Here is a 19199-nt window from a genome sequence, read left to right as displayed (position 1 = left end):
TGGGGATAGGTACAAGTGGTAGCCAGCCTCTATTTGGGCCCCCAGTGATCCTTGCTGCCTATTCTTCTATCCTTGTATAGTCCCTCCCACACTGATAAGGGCTGGACTGTGTGACCTATAAAATACAGGAAAAGCATAGGTTATAACCTCTGAGACAATGTTGTTAGGGCACTGTAGTTTTTCCCTGTTCTCTTAGATTGCCTGCTTTGGGGGAAGTCAGCAGCTATGTGTGAGCAACTCTGTTAAGAACAAAAACTACAGCCTCCCATCAGCATCTAGAACCAATTTGAAACCCATGTCAATGAACCACCTTGGAAATAGACCCTTTAGTCCCAGTCAAGTTTTCAGATAACTTCAGTCCTAGCCCACACCTGACTGAATCCCGCAAGAAACCCTAAACCAGGGCTATTCAGCAAGCTGCTCCCAAATTCCTGACATGTCAAAACTGTAAGGGATAATAAATGTTTATTAGGGCTTCCTTGGTGGTCCAGGGGTTGAGAATCCGCCCACCAAGGCAGGGGACACGGGTCTGGTTCCTGGTCCGAGATGATCAGCCTCTGCACCACAACTACTGAGCCCCGCCCTCTCGAGCCTGAGTTCTGCAACAGGAGAAGCCAACGCAGTGAGAAACCCGTGCACATAACAGAGTAACCCGCACGCACCACGGCTAGGGGAACCTGGGCACAGCAGCGAAGACCCAGTGCAGCCAAAAACCCTAAATAATAATAAATGCTTATTGCTGTTCTAAGGCACTAAATTTTAAAGTATTTTTTTTTTACCACAAATAGCAATAAATGGCAATAGTAATAAAAATTAATACAATATGTCAATGACAAGAACAGACAGAAATCATGCCTTCACGGAGCTCAAATTCTTGTGGGAGAAAACAGACAATAAACAGATATATACTATAAGCAAAAAAATACTAGGAAAGCTGAATATCCACATGTAAAAGAATGAAGTTGGACCCTTGTCTTCTACCACATAAAAAAATTAATTCAAAGTGGATCAAAGACTTCAACTTAAGAATTGAAGCTATAAACTCATTTTAAAAATAGGGGGAAATTTTTATAACATTGGATTTCTTAAATGTGACACCAAAAACACAGGCAACAAAAGGAAAAATACATAAATTGGATTTCATCAAAATTAAAAATGTGTCTGCATCAAAGAAGGACACTATCAAAAGAGTTATAAAATAACTCATGGAATGGGAGAAAATATTTTCAAATCATATATTTGATAAGGAATTAATACCTAAGCTATATAAAGGAATGCTACAGTTGAATAACAAAAAAGCAAATAAGCCAATTAAAAAAATGGGGAAAAAACATGAACAGACATTTCACCCAAAAAAGATATAAAACAGCACCTGAGAGGATGCACAATATTATTAGTCATTAGAAAAATGCAAATGAAAACCACAATGAAATACCATTTGCCACTCCATATGGTGGCTATTAGGAAAAAAAATCAGAAAATTACAAATATTTCAGAATACATGGAGAAATTAGAACCCTTACACATTGCTGAAGGACATGTAAACTGATGAAGCCACTGTGGAAAACAGTTGGCAGTTCCTCAAACAGTTAAACAAAATCACCATTTGACCCTGCAATTATCCTTCAAGCTGCTTAAAGGAATTCAAAACAGAAACTTAAACAGATACACCAGTGTTTATAGCAGCACTATCTATAATAGCCAAGAGGAGAAACAACCCAAGAATCTATCAACAAATGAATGGATAAAAAAGATATGGTATATCCATACAATGGAATATTATTCAGCTGTAAAAGGCAATGAAGTTCTGATACATACTGCTGCTGCTGCTGCTGCTAAGTCACTTCAGTCGTATTCGACTCTGTGCGACCCCATAGACGGCAGCCCACCAGGCTCCCCCGTCCCTGGGATTCTCCAGGCAAGAACACTGGAGTGGGTTGCCATTTCCTCTTCCAATGCATGAACGTGTAAAGTGAAAGTGAAGTCGCTCAGTCGTGTCCGACTCTTAGCGACCCCATGGACTGCAGCCCACCAGGCTCCTCCATCCATGGGATTTTCCAGGCAAGAGTACTGAAGTGGGGTGCCATATACTACAAGATGAATAAAGCTTAAATATGTTAAGTGAAATAAACCAGACACAAAAGAGCAAATATTATATGATTCCACATGTATGAGCTATCTAGGTATTCACAGAGACAGAAAGTAAAATAGGGGTTACTAGGGTCCAGGGGAAGGGAACATGGGAAGTTAGTCTTAAATGGGCAGAGAGTTTCTGACTGAGGAAATGAACATATTTTGAAACTAGATAAAGGTGATGGTTATACAATATTGTGAATGTACTTAATGTCACTGAATTGTAGATCTAAAAACAGTTAAAATAGCAAACTTCATGATATATATGTATATATTTCCACAATAGGAAGAGAAAAGAAAGCCTCCTAAAAATGAGAAAGAGAATCTTGAGTTGACTTTGTTGAAATAGTGAGTTGAATATATAAACAACCTTCCAGAAATATATGGTATATACGATGGTGTAAGTACAAGGAGAAAATATAAACACAGAAAGGAAGGAGTATGGGGAAGGGTTATTAAATTTTTAAATAAAATAGTCAGAGGAAGATCTCACAAACAAGGTAGTAAGAGAGCAAGTCATCCAGCAAAGAGTATTTCAGGCAGAGAGAAAAGCAAGTACAAAGGCTCCGAGGCAGGAATATACCTAGTGTAATCAAGGAACAGCAAAGAGGCTAGTGTTATTGTCAGAATGGCATGAGCAACATAGAAAATGCTAGGATATGAAATCAGAGAGAAAACAGAACCAGGATACAAAGTGTGCCCTGAAGGCCATCTTCAGGCCTTTGGCTTTTACTCCAAGTGGGATGGATAAGCAGAGTGACATGCTCTGATCTGTTTTATGTTCAAAAGCATCAGGCTGCTGTGCAGCGAATTGATTCTAGCTGCTGGGGCTGCTAAGTCGCTTCAGTCGTGTCCGACTCTGTGCGACCTCATAGACGGCAGCCCACCAGGCTCCTCCGTCCCTGGGATTCTCCAGGCAAGAACACTAGAGTGGTTGCCATTTCCTTTTCCAATGCATAAATGCATTTTAAGTCGCTTCAGTCGTGTCCGACTCTATGTGACCCTATGGACAGCAGCCCACCAGGCTCCTCTGTCCACAGGATTCTCTAGGCAAGAATACTGGAGTGGGTTGCCGTTTCCTTCTCAACATTGATTCTAGCGAAAGGTAGAAACAGTGAAACTAACGAGAAAATGACTGTTTGGGCCAGAGTAGGAAGTTCAAGTAGGTGAGAGGTGATCAATGTATTTTCAGTCAACATGATTTGTCTTCAGGTTGGCTATGGGTTAAAAGAGAGAAATCAGAGATGACTCCAACATTTGGGGATTGGGCAAATAGAAGGATGGAGTTTCCATTTACAAGAAAGGAAAGACTGAATATCTGTTAGTGGTTTCCCTGCCCCAATACTACTCATTCTGTAATAATTGTGGGGAAAGTGAAAGAGAACATTTTATCTTTGTTTGTAATTAAGAGGAAGTTATGGGCAACACACAATTTACTAGTCCTGGATCCTAGCCTGTGCTCATTTCATCATTTAAGTTTTTTTAATTGAAATATAGTGATTTACAATGTTGTGTTAGTTTCAAGTGTACAGCAAAGTGATTCGGTTTTACTTTGATTGTTTTACATATTAGATTATTACAAGATATCTTTCTATAGCTCACTGTGCTAAACAGTAAATATTGTTGCTTATCTAGTTGTTAATCCCACATTCCTAATTTATCTCTCTCCTGTTGCCTTTCCTCTTTGGTAACCATAAGTGTGTTTTTTACATTTGTGAGTCTGCTTCTGTTTTATATATAGATTCATTTGTATTATTTTTTAGATTCTACATCTAAGTAATGTTATATACTATATATCTTTCTCTGTCTGACTTACTTTCTTAGAATGAAACTCTCTAGGTCCATCTACGTTGCTGCAAATGGCAATATTTCATCCTTTTTCTATGGATGAGTTCCATAGAAAGACTGTAATCTTTTGATGTAGACCTGAAACAATGGTACAGAATTCTATTATCTCTGGCCTATCAGAATTTAAAGGGCTTAACTCCTATCTAGTTATGATCCATACGGTTTTCCTAATAATTAAGTATCAGTCAGTTCAGTTCAGTTCAGTCGCTCAGTCGTGTCCGACTCTTTGCGACTCCATGAATTGCAGCACGCCAGGCCTCCCTGACAATCACCAACTCCCAGAGTTCACTCAAACTCATGTCCATCAAGTCAGTGATGCCATCCAGCCATCTCATCCCCTATTGTCCCCTTCTCCTCCTACCTCCAATCCCTCCCAGCATCAGAGTCTTTTCCTATGAGTCAGCTCTTCGAATGAGGTGGCCAAAGTACTGGAGTTTCAGCTTTAGCATCATTCCTTCCAAAGAAATCCCAGGGTTGATCTCCTTCAAAGTGGACTGGTTGGATCTCCTTGCAGTCCAAGGGACTCTCAAGGGTCTTCTCCAACAACACAGTTCAAAAACATCAATTCTTCGGTGCTCAGCTTTCTTCACAGTCCAACTCTCACATCCATACATGACTACTGGAAAAACCATAGCCTTGACTAAACAGACCTTTGTTGGCAAAATAATGTCTCTGCTTTTGAATATACTATCTAGGTTGGTCATAACTTTCTTCCCAAGGAGTAAGTGTCTTTTAATTTCATGGCTGCAGTCACCATCTGCAGTGATTCTGGAGCCAAAAAAAATAAAGTCTGACACTGTTTCCACTGTTGCCCCATCTATTTGGCACGAAATGATGGGACCAGATGCCATGATCTTAGTTTTCTGATACTTAAGTATAAAAAAGGCAAAACTATAGTTTTGTGAGTCTCAGTTCAGTTCACTCAGTCGTGTCCAACTCTTTGGGACCTCATGGACTGCAGCACGCCAGGCTTCCCTGTCCATCACCAACTCCTGGAGTTTACTCAAACTCATGTATATCGAGTTGGCGATGTCATCCAACCATCTCATCCTCTGTCGTCCCCTTCTCCTCCTGCCTTCAAGCTTTCCCAGTATCAGGGTCTTTTCCAATGAGTCAATTCTTCCCATCAGGTGGCCAAAGTACTGGAGCTTCAGCTTCAGCATCTGTCCTTTCAGTGAATATTCAGGACTGATTTCCATTAGGATTGGCTGGTTGGCTCCCTGTAGTCCAAGGGACTCTCAAGAGTCTTCTCCAGCAGCACAGTTCAAAAGCATCAATTCTTTGGCGCTCAGCTTTCTTTATGGTCCAACTCTCACATCCTTACATGACCACTGGAAAAAACATAGTCTTGACTAGATGGACTTTTGTTGGTCAGGTATTATCTCTGCTTTTTAAAATGTTGTCTAGATTTGTCATAACTTTTCTTTCAAGGAATAAGCGTCTTTTAATTTCATGACTGCTGTCACCATCTTCAGTGATTTTGGAGCCCAAGAAAATTAAGTCTGTCACTGTTTCCACTATTTCCCCATCTATTTGCCATGAAGTGATGGGACTGGATGCCATGATCTTGGTTTTTTGAATGTTGAGTTTTAAGCCAACTTTTTCACTCTCCTCTTTCACTTTCATCAAGAGGCTATTTAGTTCCTCTTTGCTTTCCGGCATAAGAGTGGTGTCATCTGCATATCTGAGGTTATTGATATAAGAATCACCTGGAGAGTATGTAAAAATAGATCGCTGGGTCCATCCCAGTTTCTAAATCAGTAGGTCAAGGTTGGGACTCATTTCTAGTAGGTCCCCAGGTAGTGTTGCTGCTGCTAGTTGGAAAACCTCACTTCAAGGGTCCCTGGTTTGATGTAATGAACCTCTAAGTACTGACGCGTTTTGGCAATCTTTTTTTTATTTTGGCTGCCCTATGTGGCTTGCCAGAGCCACAGCAGTGAAAGTGCTGGGTCTTAATCACTAGGTTGCCAGGGTATTCCCCATTTTGGCAACCTTATTTAAGGCTGGGCTCCCCAACCTCCAGGATCTAATGCCTGATTATCTGAGGTGGAGCTGATATAATAATAATAGATGTAAAAGTGAGTGAAAGTGAAGTCGCTCAGTCATGTCCGACTCTTTGCGACCCCATGGACTGTAGCCTACCAGGCTCCTCTGTCCATGGGATTTTCCAGGCAATAGTACTGGAGTGGATTGCCATTCCCTTCTCCAGGGGATCTTCCCGACACGGGGATCGAACCCAGGTTTACCCACATTGTAGACAGGCGCTTTACCGGCTGAGCCACCATCATCCCCAAACTATCCCCTACCCCCACCCACCCACCACAAGCCCTGGCCAACCCCACCCCCACCCCGCTCCCCTGGCCCCGTCTGTGGAAAAATCGTCTTCCGTGAAACTGGTCATTAGTGTCAAAAATGTGACCGCTGGTTTAAAATATTTCTGCAATTTTTTTTTTTTTCCTGAGTGATTTAGAAGAACTGGAGTAGTAGTAGTGCTCTATTGCTCAGTCATGTCTTAGCAACCTCATGGACTGTAGCCTGCCAGGCTCCTCTGGGATTTCCCAGGCAAGAATACTGGAGTGGGTTTCCATTTACTCCTCCAGGGGATCTTCCAGATCCAGGGATTAGAACCCACATCTCCTGCATTGCAGGCAGAGTATTCCCGCTGAGCCTTGGGGAAAGCCCAAGAGGAACTGGAGTATTTTAAGGCAAATTCTTACATCTGTAAACATTGTTTTAAAAGTTTTTAAAAAAATAATTAACAACTTTGATTTTTTTATGGAAAAATAGGAACCAGTTTCCAACAATTTGAGAATACTTATTTGTCTCAAGCATACACTGGACATTTCTAAACATTAACCACTTTTCAGACAATAAAGCAAGTCTCAACAAATTTTAAATAACTGGCATTATACGGAATACTTTCTCTGACCAAAACGCAATGAAATTAGAAGTCAACAGCAAAAATTTTTACCTATTTACATTTTTCTTTTTAAGGTAAAAAGATAGATAAGTCAATTTTAATCCCCAGAGGTCTCAATATTTGAAAATATGCTCTTTTTTTTTTTTTCTTCTTTTTTGGTGTTCTGGGTCTTTGTTCTTGTGTGCAGGCTTTTCTCTAGCTTTGCTGTGCGGTCTTCTCATTGCAGTGACCTCTCTTGTTGGGGAGGCACGGGCTCTAGGGCACTTGAATTTCAGTGGCGCAAGGGCTTAGTTGCACCTTGGCATGTGGAATCTTCCTGGACCAGGAATTGAACCCATGTCCTCTGCATTGGCAGGCAGATTCTTAACCACTGGACCACCAAGGGAGTCCCGAAAATATACTTCTAAATAACTTCTGCTTTCCAGCAATAACTCTATGCTATGAAAGTGAATGAACAGCACACCATTTGTGTATATAGGTGTACTGAATTGTAGAGTAAAATTTACCTATTACTTGGGTTGCAGTGGGAAACAAGCATGGAAACTATTGGCCTAGAAAAACTCTTACACACACGTTTATTTCAAGAAAGTTCATAACAGCATTATTAGTAGTAGAAAAAAAAAACAAAACCAAATATCCATTGACAGGTGAATGTACATGGAATATTAACACAATGGATATTATATAACAGGGCAAATGAATGAACTACAGCTCTACACAAAATGTAGATGAAACCTAGAAACATAGTGATGCTAGTGGTTTAGTAGCTAAGTCATGTCCGACTCTGTGACCTCATGGACTGTAGCCCATCAGGCTCCTCTGTACATGGGATTTCCCAAGCAAGAATACTGGAGTGGGTTGCCATTTCCCCCTCCAGAGGATCTTTCCAACCCAGGGATCAATCCTGTATCTCCTGCACTGCAAGGAGATTCTTTACCACTGAGCCACCAGGGAAGCCGTAGAAACATAATATTGAGTTGCAAAAGAAATTTGCAGAAAGCCTCATAAGATATGACACTATTTTTAAGAAGTTCTAAAAGGAACTAAATAATACATTGTTTAAGAAAGTATACATAATGTACTCAACAAAACTGTTAAAATAGATATGAAAATGCTAACATTAGTGTTTTTTTTTCCTCTGGGGAGACAGGCAAGCCCATAGGATAGGAAAGGAGTGGCCAGGTACATGCAAATGTATTGGTGAGGTATTGGGACCAGGCAAAGTTTGGGGTTGTTTAAGGCCATCTATTTTATTATTGAATTTCATTACATATAGGTATTCTCTCTCTCTCTCTTTTCTTTTTTTTTTGAGCAATATTACATGCCAAAAAATTCTTTAAGAGGAAAATTCTGATTTAGGAAACAAGAAGTATTACTACTAAAATTCAATTATTAGGGAACAAAAATATTCAGTGAATTTTTATTCTACATCAAAGAAAATTGTGGAGCCTAAGGACTCGCTGGGATCCTCAAGCCTTCAGACTTTCCCATTGTCCTTCCTCAGGAGAATGACCCTCAATCTCAGTCATTCAGAGCCTGGGAAATATAAACAGGTCCCATCCTGGACAATGCAAGCAAATTGGCATAGTTTTTGTTGACCAAGTCTTCTTTTTTCCCACCAGTGAAGTATTGCTTCAAATCTGCATGTCTCTCATTATTTCCAAAGCTTCTGATTCTTAGGGTGGGAAAAGAAAGTTTTAGAGTTTATTAGGTAAATTTCTCTGCATCCCTCCAGCCATGTGTACTTCTTTTAAAAAAAAATCAGATTATAGAAACATTACCTGTTAATTGTATGTGATCATAAAGATTAAAATCGCTTATAATCTCATCACTGAATGATAATCACCATTGACATTTTTGGTTTCTTTTCTTTCTTTTTCATTTCTGAGTAAATGAATACCTATAGTTTGTTTATTTATAAAAATGGGATCATACTTACTGACGCACATAAAGCCATGAAACTGAGCTGAGTGAGTATAGATGAAGAAGAGAACAGGCTTAAAGACTGAGTCTTAGCTAGAGCACAACTAGAGAGGCTGGAGAGAGGAGGGACTAACAAAAGAGACTGAGAAAGAGCAATCAAGTGAAATGAATGGGAACCAGGAGACTGTGTAGAGTCTGGGCAGCCAAGAGAAGAAAAAAAGTATTTCAAGAATACTGAGTTAATTGCTATTGATGAGTAAAGAATGACCACTGGATTTAGCAAAATGGACATTATTGCTGCTGTTTCCACTGAACAGTGTAGGCAAAAGACTGACTGGAGTGGGTCCAAGAAAAAATAAGAGGAAAGAACGTGGAATCTTAGACAAATGTTTGCGATAGTTCCGCTGTAACGGAAAGGTGAAAAGTGGAGGATGGTTGTAAGAAAGTGTTTTTTGTTCGTTTGTTTTTTAAAGTGAGATAAATAACATCTTGTTTGGATGCTAATTGAGAAGATCTGTTAGAAGGAGGAAACTGAGGGTGCAGGAGAGAAGGGAGCGAATCACTGGAGAGACATCACAGAACAAGGTGCTGGCGTGGAAGAGTTAGCCTCAGATGGAATCATGGGCAATTCATCCACTGTTACAAGAGGAAAGGCAAGGTGTCTATACACAAAAGTGTTTAGCGGGGTAGAGATGGTGGGAATTTGTAGACATTCTTTTCTGATTGTGCTTATAATTTCTCAGTGAAACAAGAAGAAACGCCATCGGAGAGTGAGGATGTAGACAGTACTGACGATTTCAGAAGCTAAAAGAATACTTGTTTTGGCAGCACATATACTAAAATGGGAACAATAGAGAGAGAATTAGCATAACCCCTGAACAAGGGAATATGAAAATTTGTGAAGTGTTCATGAAGATGAAGAAAAGCTAAGAGGAATGTACGACATAATTGTCTGGGACAGTGAAACAAATTCAATAGAGAAATACAATATGATGGATTGCCAGGCATCATCAATGGCCCACTTAAAGTTCATAGTCAAAAATTTAAAGAGAGAGCAGTCAGCATGGTTGTGCTTTTACCCTAAACACACTCGATGTAGACCCAGAGTCACCAGAGATACAAATGAGATCAAAACTCAGATTCTGGTAAAACGAACAACTTTTCTTCTGTGATTTTACAGCTTCATTCTTCCTCAAATTATTTCTTTCATGGAAAATAGGAGGAAACATATTTCTACCAATTCAAAGTTTTTTCAGTATCTACTCAATACTTGCCTTCTCATTCTGGTCTTTCAGTTTCACGGTCGTCAGTATCACTATCCGCCCAGTCATCTTGACCCTTGATTCCTCAGTTACTCATCCAAATTTTATCAATATTTTTCACACATTGCTGCATTTCTCCTTCCCTAATACCTCCTTTTTGGCTATTTTGGCTTGATGAATTCTTGGATATCCTAGGATCCCTACTGAATCTTGTCCACAAACCCCTTTTCCCTACCCTTGGGTAGAATCGGGGAAACATATAAACACTTGATGGGACATAATTAGTTCCTTACTCACCTCAAATTTTTTCAGGGGTAATTTGTCCAAACAATGACATAAATTCCAGTAAGTATCCGCTGATATTATAATGATCTTGATTTATCTTTGGAAACACTTTTTACTTGGGTAGAAAGATTTATAGGGTTTTAATTTAAAAATATAAACAGATACTACTGTTTTAGGTACTCAGATTTAATCAGAGGAAGCTCATTATTAATTTGATGTGATAAAACTGGAATTTCAGAAAGGTGAAACTTAACAGAAGTATGGAGAATAGACAGAGGTAGAAAATGCTGATTGGAAAGTCACCCATGGTGCAAGAAACTTAAGTGAGACAAAAAGGTGTGTTTGATTGGCAATGTTTAATCATCTAGGCATTTAATATTTGTAATACAAAACAAAGTTTTTCACTAAGACTATCCATGCAGGTATTACTCCTGTTAGGTTTTCCTTTTATTGATATAATCTACAAAGCATAGTAATACCTTGATTTTTAAGTAATTTTAAGTAGTGTGTGAAGTGAGTGGTTTTTAAGTCATTTAACAAGTTTAATATAAAATCTGAATCTTAATATTATCTAAACAAATTCTGCTTAATTAACTGCTTTATTGTCTAGATGCAGTGTTTAGTTTCTCTGAGCTTTAATTAAGAGCTGGGTGCCCTCTGGGACTCTAAAAGAGCAACTTCCAACCCTGATTCCAATCACCATGTTGTATCTATAGTATTTTGGGGAATGTGTACCAGTCAGTAAGTGACACAAAGCAGGAAATAGCCCATCCTTGAAATCCTCAGGGGTTGGAGGAGATTTTTGTTCCCATTTGACTTTTCTCCAGACCCTCTAAGGAGTAGGAGGCTGAGAGGGCCAGTTTGTACACTGATGGGGGTACAGCATCTTTCAGTCCTCAGTCGGAGTCAGGAGGAAAGAAGCGCCTCTAACCCATGGTCCCATGAATCCCAGAGGACCACAGAGGAAGTGGTGTGGTCAAGCAGGCAACTCACAGGAGAAGATCCTCAGTGGTAGGGAGCAAAAATTCCTCTGAGGGAACCAGGCCCACTTTTGTGTAGCCACTTTGGGTAGCCCACCAGTTGAGGGACTCCCACGTCCTGTAGAAATTCTAACTGGGTCTCAGTTCAGTGCAGTTCAGTCGCTCAGTCATGTCCGACTCTTTGTGATTCCATGAATCGCAGCACGCCAGGCCTCCCTGTCCATCACCAACTCCTGGAGTTCACTCAAACTCACGTCCATTGAGTTGGTGATGCCATCCAGCCATCTCATCCACTGTCGTCCCCTTCTCCTCCTGCCCCCAATCCCTCCCAGCATCAGGGTCTTTTCCAATGAGTCAACTCTTTGCATGAGGTGGCCAGAGTACTCGAGTTTCAGCTTCAGCATCATTCCTTCCAAAGAACACCCAGGACCGATCTCCTTTAGAATGGACTGGTTGGATCTCCTTGCAGTCCAAGGGACTCTCAAGAGTCTTCTCCAACACCACAGTTCAAAAGTATCAACTCTTCGGCACTCAGCTTTCTTCACAATCCAACTCTCACATCCATGCATGACCACTGGAAAAACCATAGCCTTGACTAGACGGACCTTTGTTGGCAAAGTAATGTCTCTGCTTTTGAATATGCTATCTAGGTTGGTCACAACTTTCCTTCCAAGGAGTAAGCGTCTCTTAATTTCATGGCTGCAGTCACCATCTGCAGTGATTTTGGAGCCCAAAAAAATAAAGTCTGACACTGTTTCCACTGTTTCCCCATAATATTTCCCACGAAGTGATGGGACCAGATGCCATGATCTTCGTTTTCTGAATGTTGAGCTTTAAGCCAACGTTTTCACTCTCCTCTTTCACTTTCATCAAGAGGCTTTTTAGTTCCTCTTCACTTTCTGCCATAAGGGTGGTGTCATCTGCATATCTGAGGTGATTGATATTTCTCCCAGCAATCTTGATTCCAGCTTGTGCTTCTTCCAGTCCAGCATTTCTCATGATGTACTCTGCATATAAGTTAAATAAACAGGGTGACAATATACAGCCTTGACGGACTCCTTTTCCTATTTGGAACCAGTTTGTTGTTCCATGTCCAGTTCTAACTGTTGCTTCCTGACCTGGATACAGGTTTCTCAAGAGGCAGGTCAGGTGGTCTGGTATTCCCATCTCTTGAAGAATTTTCCACAGTTTATTGTGATCCAATTGGGTCTAGTGAGCTGTTTAAAGGATCCTATTTTTTTTCTTAAAACCTCTCTTGCCCCTTCTCCCTCTTTCCACAGTCTCAATTGGATTTTCTGAACCTGTTGTGCTGATTTACACCCAAAGTGTAATCCATATATCAGTCAGTGTTCTCCAGAGAAACAGAAACCATAGAATACACACACGCATACACAGACACACACACACATGCAATTCCTTTATTTTAAGGCATTGGCTCATGGTGATGGTGGGGATTGGTTAATCTGAAATCTTGCAGGGCAAACTGGCAGGCTGGAAACTCAGGCAGGAGCTGATGGTCCAGTCCTGAGTCCAAAATTTGTAAGGCAGGCCAGCAGACTAAAAACTCAAGCATGATTTTATGCTGCATACTTGAGAAAGAATTTCTTCTCCAGGAAATCTGTTTTTGTTCTTAATTTCTTCAACTGATTAGATGAGGCCTACTCACATTATCAAGGTCATCTCTTTTACTTAAAGCCAACTGGTTATAGATGTTAACCACATCTATAAAATACCACTGCTGCAATACCTACATTCATTTTAAAATATATATATTAAATTAATTTATTTACTGAACACATGAGCTCAGTAGTTATAGCACATGGACTTAGTTTCTCCATGGCCTGTGGGATCTTAGTTCCCTGACCAAGGATCAAACCCACTTCCCCTGAATTGCAAGACGGATTCTTAACCACTGAACCACCAGGGCCATCCCTACATTAATGTCTGATTGAATAAGTAGGTACCATAGCCTAGCCAAGTTGACACATAAGACAAACCATCAAACCTCCATATAAAAAAGAACACACACACTGTACTTTGTTGGGCAGTTACTATGTACTAGATATAATGCTAGGTACTTCACATGAACTGTATTATTCACTACAACCTCATGAGGTATAATTAACTTTGTTTTACAGATGATGAAACTAACGTTTAGAGTAGTTAGGTAATTTGTTTCAAGTGAAACAATGAGGAAGCCATTGAGACAGGTTGCAGACCTAAGCTTGTCTGACTCCTGACGAGTCCATGTTCTAGAGAATCTTTCTGGTCTTGAAGAGATCTCCTGTGCATGCTTTGTCCACGAGTCTCTGGTGACATCACAGGAACTGCCTCAGTCATGCATTGGAGAAGGAAATGGCAACCTACTCCAGTATCCTTGCCTAGAGAATCCCAGGGATGGGGGAGCCTGGTGGGCTGCCATCTATGGGGTCGCACAGAGTCAGACACAACTGGAGCGACTTAGCAGCAGCCTCAGTCCAAGTCTGAGCGTGGCCAGGGCACTCACTGTGATCCTCAGTTCTAGTTCTCAGTTTCCAAGACCACATGAATTTCCAGAGAAATCAGCCCACATAAATTTCAGCAGTGTGGTTAAGCAAGTTAAGAATGAGAGACAGGAAGGCAAACCTAACTTCTCACTCTGGTTTGAAAGACAACACCCTTAGACTGAAATCTCCACTCTCTGAGTTGGCTTGTCTAACATCATCCACATTGATAATCTGCTACAGTATCAGGATATTGCAAACAGATTCTCTTAACTACTAACATTTTTATCACTAAATCCTTCCTTTGTCTTTGAGACACATCTCTTCTCAATTTTCTAATTTTTTCTCTCTTTTTAGGATTATCAGAAGTCTGTTCATTGCCCCCTTATTTTCTCCTTCGTTAGCTCATTTGAAACCTCTTCTTAGGAAAGGAATGTTTAAAATTATTCACTCCATAGTTATCTTTACCAACATTATGTGTATTTACATTTGAATAAGATGTTTACTTAAATGGCTAGATTTCTGATTCATGGAATGTTAGTCAACAGCTGAGAAGTCATGTGATAGCTATAGAGGCTTCAGGATGTGGTTCTGGATAATCCCTTGTTATCATTTGCTTGCCTTGTTTATGCCTAGCCCTATTCAGGAGAAATTCCTTTTGTGTTCAGGTTCATTGACACTTTCCTGTATCCATTTCAAGAGATAAACCTGAAAACTAAGAAGATTAAAAAACACCAGCATAGAAATTGGGTTTATATGCATTTCCATTAATATTTTCATCAGTATTACCAGTAAGAATAAACATTGAGTATTTAATTCTCAAAGTAACCTGAAAGGGAGGTACTATTATTATTGCCATTTCTCAGGTAAAGAATTTAGGGCTCAGAGAGATGATAAGTGGCAGAGCCATGTGGAAATCTAGAAGACACTCACCCTAACCCCAGGCTTTTTTCACAGGTAGAATTTAACATTCATCCCAGAGAGACAGGTGCAGAGGAATAGAGCATGAAAGCAACGTAAGTCAGTTCTGGGGACATTTATCAAAGTTGATACTTGGGTTATCAGAATTCCAGTCTGAAATCCCAGTTCACTACTGAAAACTGAGATATGTTTCTGAAAATTTCAGAGTTTGAAGAAGGAGTTTTAAAAAACATAATCAGTAGACTCTTCACTGCAATACAAAAAGCCCAATCCTTATGATATGGGTTTAAATTTCCAAATGATGAAGTTAGGCAGTAATTACCCTCTCTTTTAACACAAACTGTCAGGTTTGACAATTGGTGTTAGGCAGTCCTCTCTCTTCTGCAGAAAATTCTCTCTGAAGATTATTTCAGGTTCAGCTGGCAGAGAACTCAACCTCTCAGTTTCTGAGCTCTATAAAATCCAGTGTCCTAATCCAGGTTTCTACTCATTCACAGCGGCTTCTGATTTCATGACCATCTCTGCCTGTGGCTCATATTCAGGGCTCGTTGTTTTTGTTCCTCTTTCATTAATGCCTTCCCAGAACTCAGCCCTTCATGAGTTTTCACAAGAAATTCACTTCCACCACCATTCTGTGAATTTTAGTAGACTTTGCTGAAGATATGTGGGATCATGGAGAAAGGTCAATTCATAGATTCACTCTTCTCTCTTTGCTTTCCCTTCTCTCTCATCCACCTTAATCCTTTCCAGAAGCAACGTAAATTCTTCACTTGGCTTTCTGCATAGCAATTTAGCAAGCGTGGTACTTGAGCATGTCAGGGTCTCATCCTTTGTACTAGCACCTTATCCAAGTATTTTCTCCAACAAATATTGTGCTCTCCTTGAGAAGAAATCTGGTAGGAAAAAAAAGTCATCTACCCTGTTACAGAGTGAGTGAAGTCGCTCAGTTGTGTCCAACTCTTTGTGACCCCCATGGACTGTAGCCTACCAGGCTTCTCCGTCCATGAGATTTTCCAGGCAAGAGTACTGGAGTGGGTTGCCATTTCCTTTTCCAGGGGATCTTCCTGACCCAGGGATCAAACCTGGGTCTCCTGCATTGTAGGCAGACACTTTACCCTCTGAGCCACCTGGGAAGCCCTCTCCCTATTATAGAGATAAAACTTACTTGGTTCTGGGAAAAAGGACTGGTGAGTCATTAATAAATGTGTTAAGTAATGGTAACAAAATTTTCAAATTCTCCTATCCAGAAGGTCATGTTAATTTTACACTTTTGTCAAATGAAAAATTATTCTTATATGTGTGGTTTTAAAGCAGAGTGTCATTTTATACATCTGAAACTAACACAATATTATTAATCAACTACACTCTAATATAAAAATTAAAAAAAATCAAACCAAGCCTTTTTTTTTTTGATAGGGCCTTTTACTTAACCTGTGATTAGATGACACCATGTTTTAATGATTACTTCCAGGATTAAATGGCCAAAGTTCACACAGTGAACTAAAAGCAAAGAAGTTAAAACTACACCTAAAGTACCCAAACTAATGCCAATCAAAACTGTTATTCCAATGTAAATATTATAACTACATTGGTTATATGAGACAAAGTTGGGCAAAGTTCAAAGACTCAAAAACTGAAGATAAGGCTGTAATCATCAAGCCAAGTCAGGAAACCAAATGTTGTGGGGTGACGGCAGATAAGGAGCTAGTGATGGTTCCAGGCTACCTTAATAGCAGGGGTCTGGGACAGGCCACTTTCTAGATGGGAAGGTAGGGTGAGGGATCAGGTCTTGAAGCTGCAGTTATATAGCATTTCACAGAAACTGAGAAAACGTTAATTGTCTGTATCGATGACTATGGTGCTAATGAGATTGTGCAGATACTAAAGCCCATTCTCTGTCTTTGACACCACCCTGGCCCTGGAGTCCACAATGGTCTGAAGTCTTTCTGGTTTGTTGGTTTCAAATTTGAAGTCATCCCAGAATTGGTTCAGTCACTTAAGGTCTTTGGAATATACGAAGTCACTGCTACTGAACTTCAGGTGTTCTTGAAAAGGCGTCCCACCCTGAGCTGGTCTTTGTCTCAATTGAAGACTGGCAGCAGGTATTAGTGAGTTAAGGAAAGGGGGCAAAAATTAGAAGACAGTGAGCCCAGGCGATGCATTCAATTCCACGCTGAAGGCACAATGTCCGTCTGCGTATTTTAGTAGATTGAGATACAAAGGACAGTGGTGGTGCACATACAGGCCGTCTCATATTTTAGGACCGAACACAGAAGTATGCATGAATATGAACTGCATAATGTCCGTGAAGCCCTTGTGCTTACTTCCGGTTTCTCGTTTGTTTTGTGAAGTCATGTACTGACACCTATTGACTCTGTCATTGCCAGTCTTCTCTTTCTGAGGATTCCTCCCTACCCCCTCACTGCGCCTGAAACACAAGCACAGACACTTACACTGACCTGCTCCTGCCCCTCCGTTAGTGGGAGAAGAGGAAGCTTTAAAAGCTCCCCCCAGCTTTTCACTTGCATCCTCCTTCCCTGCTTCCCACATGTCAGGACAGCAGCCAAGAGCCGTCCCCTTCCTCAGGGATGCTTGGACGGAGAAGAGCAGGTCATTTGTTCATTTCTCTATTTGCCTTTTGTCTCTTGAAACACAGCTCTATCTGGCAGCCTTCTGAGTGCAGTCCTTCTGGTGCACCGAGGCACTGCAAGCAGTGTCAAACTACCCATTGGGGGTGTGTGTGCACGTGTGCATGTGTGCACACTCAATCAGTTGTGTCCAACTCTTTGAGATCCCGTGGACTACAGCCCACCAGGCTCCTCTGTCTATGGGATTCTACAGGCAAGAAAACTGGAGCAGGTTGCCAAAACTACCCATAATTAACTGTAAATTTATACACTTCGAAAAATACCTCACGGGACACATGTGACCTGAGGCCTGAGGGGCGTGACCAGGGGCCACAGTGACCTCTGGGCAAAGAGCAAGAGCAGTGCCCCAGAGGCGGGAATATGCTCAGTGTGTCAGAGGCAGGGGGAGGCCCCCTGTGTGAGGGGAGAGACAGCCTGGGGGGTGTTCAGAGGCTGCTGTTCCACGGGGCTACAGCCTCAGTTTCCTCGCCTGCAAGGACCACCGCACTGGTTGCTCTCAGAAGCCTCTTCCGGCTCTAACCCTCCATTACTGAGAAGGTTCTGGGGTATACTCCACTTGAAACTCTCTTTCTAGAAGAAAATGAGGTTCGAACAAGGCCTGACACCTCCAGCATTTATGTTGAGTCTGTCCTGAAAGTGCTATCAGAATTGTCTGCGATTCAGTTAACAAGCCCTTGTGCAGCGTTCTCTGCGTGCCAGGTCCTGCTCTAAGGTGCGGCCCTGTACTGGCTCAGACCATCCTCCTGATACGCCTCTAGCTGACAGATGCTCTGACTGCCCGCATGTTACTTCTGGGAGGCACAGAGACATTGACTAACTCACCCATGTCAGCAGAGCCAGTCTGCTCTTCACCACATCACTGGAGAAGAAAAACATGGCTTCCTCTCACAATAAAGAGGGCGTGTATTGGTAATATAATAATCACGAATTTTGACACTCTTTAAGAAACAAAAATTCGGAGTAAACTCTAGCACTGCAACTCGTTTCATTTAACAAAATAATATGAAGAACTTGTGAGGAGCAGTCCTGTGATCATGAGAATGTAACACCAGGTTTCAGAACCTTTCCTGCTAAAAAACCTTCCGAAGCTCATGGTTAGACACCAGAGGGAAGCCAGATGCAGTAGTCTGAGCTTTCTCCCTGTCCAGATCCTGCCCAGCTTCCCCCATTTCTTCCCACTACTCCCGGGAAGTGTGGAAGACCTGTGCCCCACCGGGTCCTTCACTCCACCTGTGCCCAAGTCTACCCCAACTGCCACCTTCACATTGATCCCTGCATTCCACCTTTAAAACAACTGTTTATTTATTTCTGGCTGTGCTGGGTTTTCATCCCTGGATGGGCTTTTCCTGTAGCTGCAGTGAGCAGCGGGGTGTCCGCTAGTGGTGGTGCCCGGGGTTCTCAGTGTGGTGGCTTCCCTTGCTGCAGAGCGTGGCTTCTAGGGTGCGTGGCTTCCGTAGTTGCAGCATGTGGACCATTAGTTGCGGCTCCCAGGCTCTAGAGCACAGTCTTAATAGCTGTGGTGCGTGGGCTTAGTTGCTCCGTGGCATGTTGGATATTCCCAGACCACGGATCAAACCCGTGTCTCCTGCATTAGTAGGCAGATTCTTTATACCACTGAGCTACCAGGGAAGCCCCAGCATTCCACCTTTGTTCATCAGCAGCCTGCACCCAGCACCCTCCCCCACCTATCCAATTCCCTCTTTTTGCACAAAGTATTCCAGGGCTCTAGAGTTGCTCTCTGCTAGGCTCTCTAGGGCCTCACACTTCCTAACTTGTGTGTTCTGTGACACTTAATA

The 19199-nt window shown here is 41.4% G+C and overlaps 1 non-coding gene across 1 annotated transcript; it reads left to right on the top strand.

Moving 5' to 3' along the window:
• The first annotated feature begins 9640 nt into the window (after positions 1 to 9640).
• Positions 9641 to 9742, top strand: LOC138074711 (U6 spliceosomal RNA). Its single transcript, XR_011144528.1, has one exon. It is a non-coding gene; the product is annotated as a U6 spliceosomal RNA (small nuclear RNA).
• The last annotated feature ends 9457 nt before the right edge of the window (positions 9743 to 19199 follow it).

Source organism: Capricornis sumatraensis, chromosome 2 (genome assembly GCF_032405125.1).
Source record: "Capricornis sumatraensis isolate serow.1 chromosome 2, serow.2, whole genome shotgun sequence".
Lineage (NCBI taxonomy): Eukaryota > Metazoa > Chordata > Mammalia > Artiodactyla > Bovidae > Capricornis > Capricornis sumatraensis.
The sequence above is the reverse complement of the archived record's forward strand: the minus strand, read 5'-3'. Positions and strand labels throughout refer to the sequence as shown.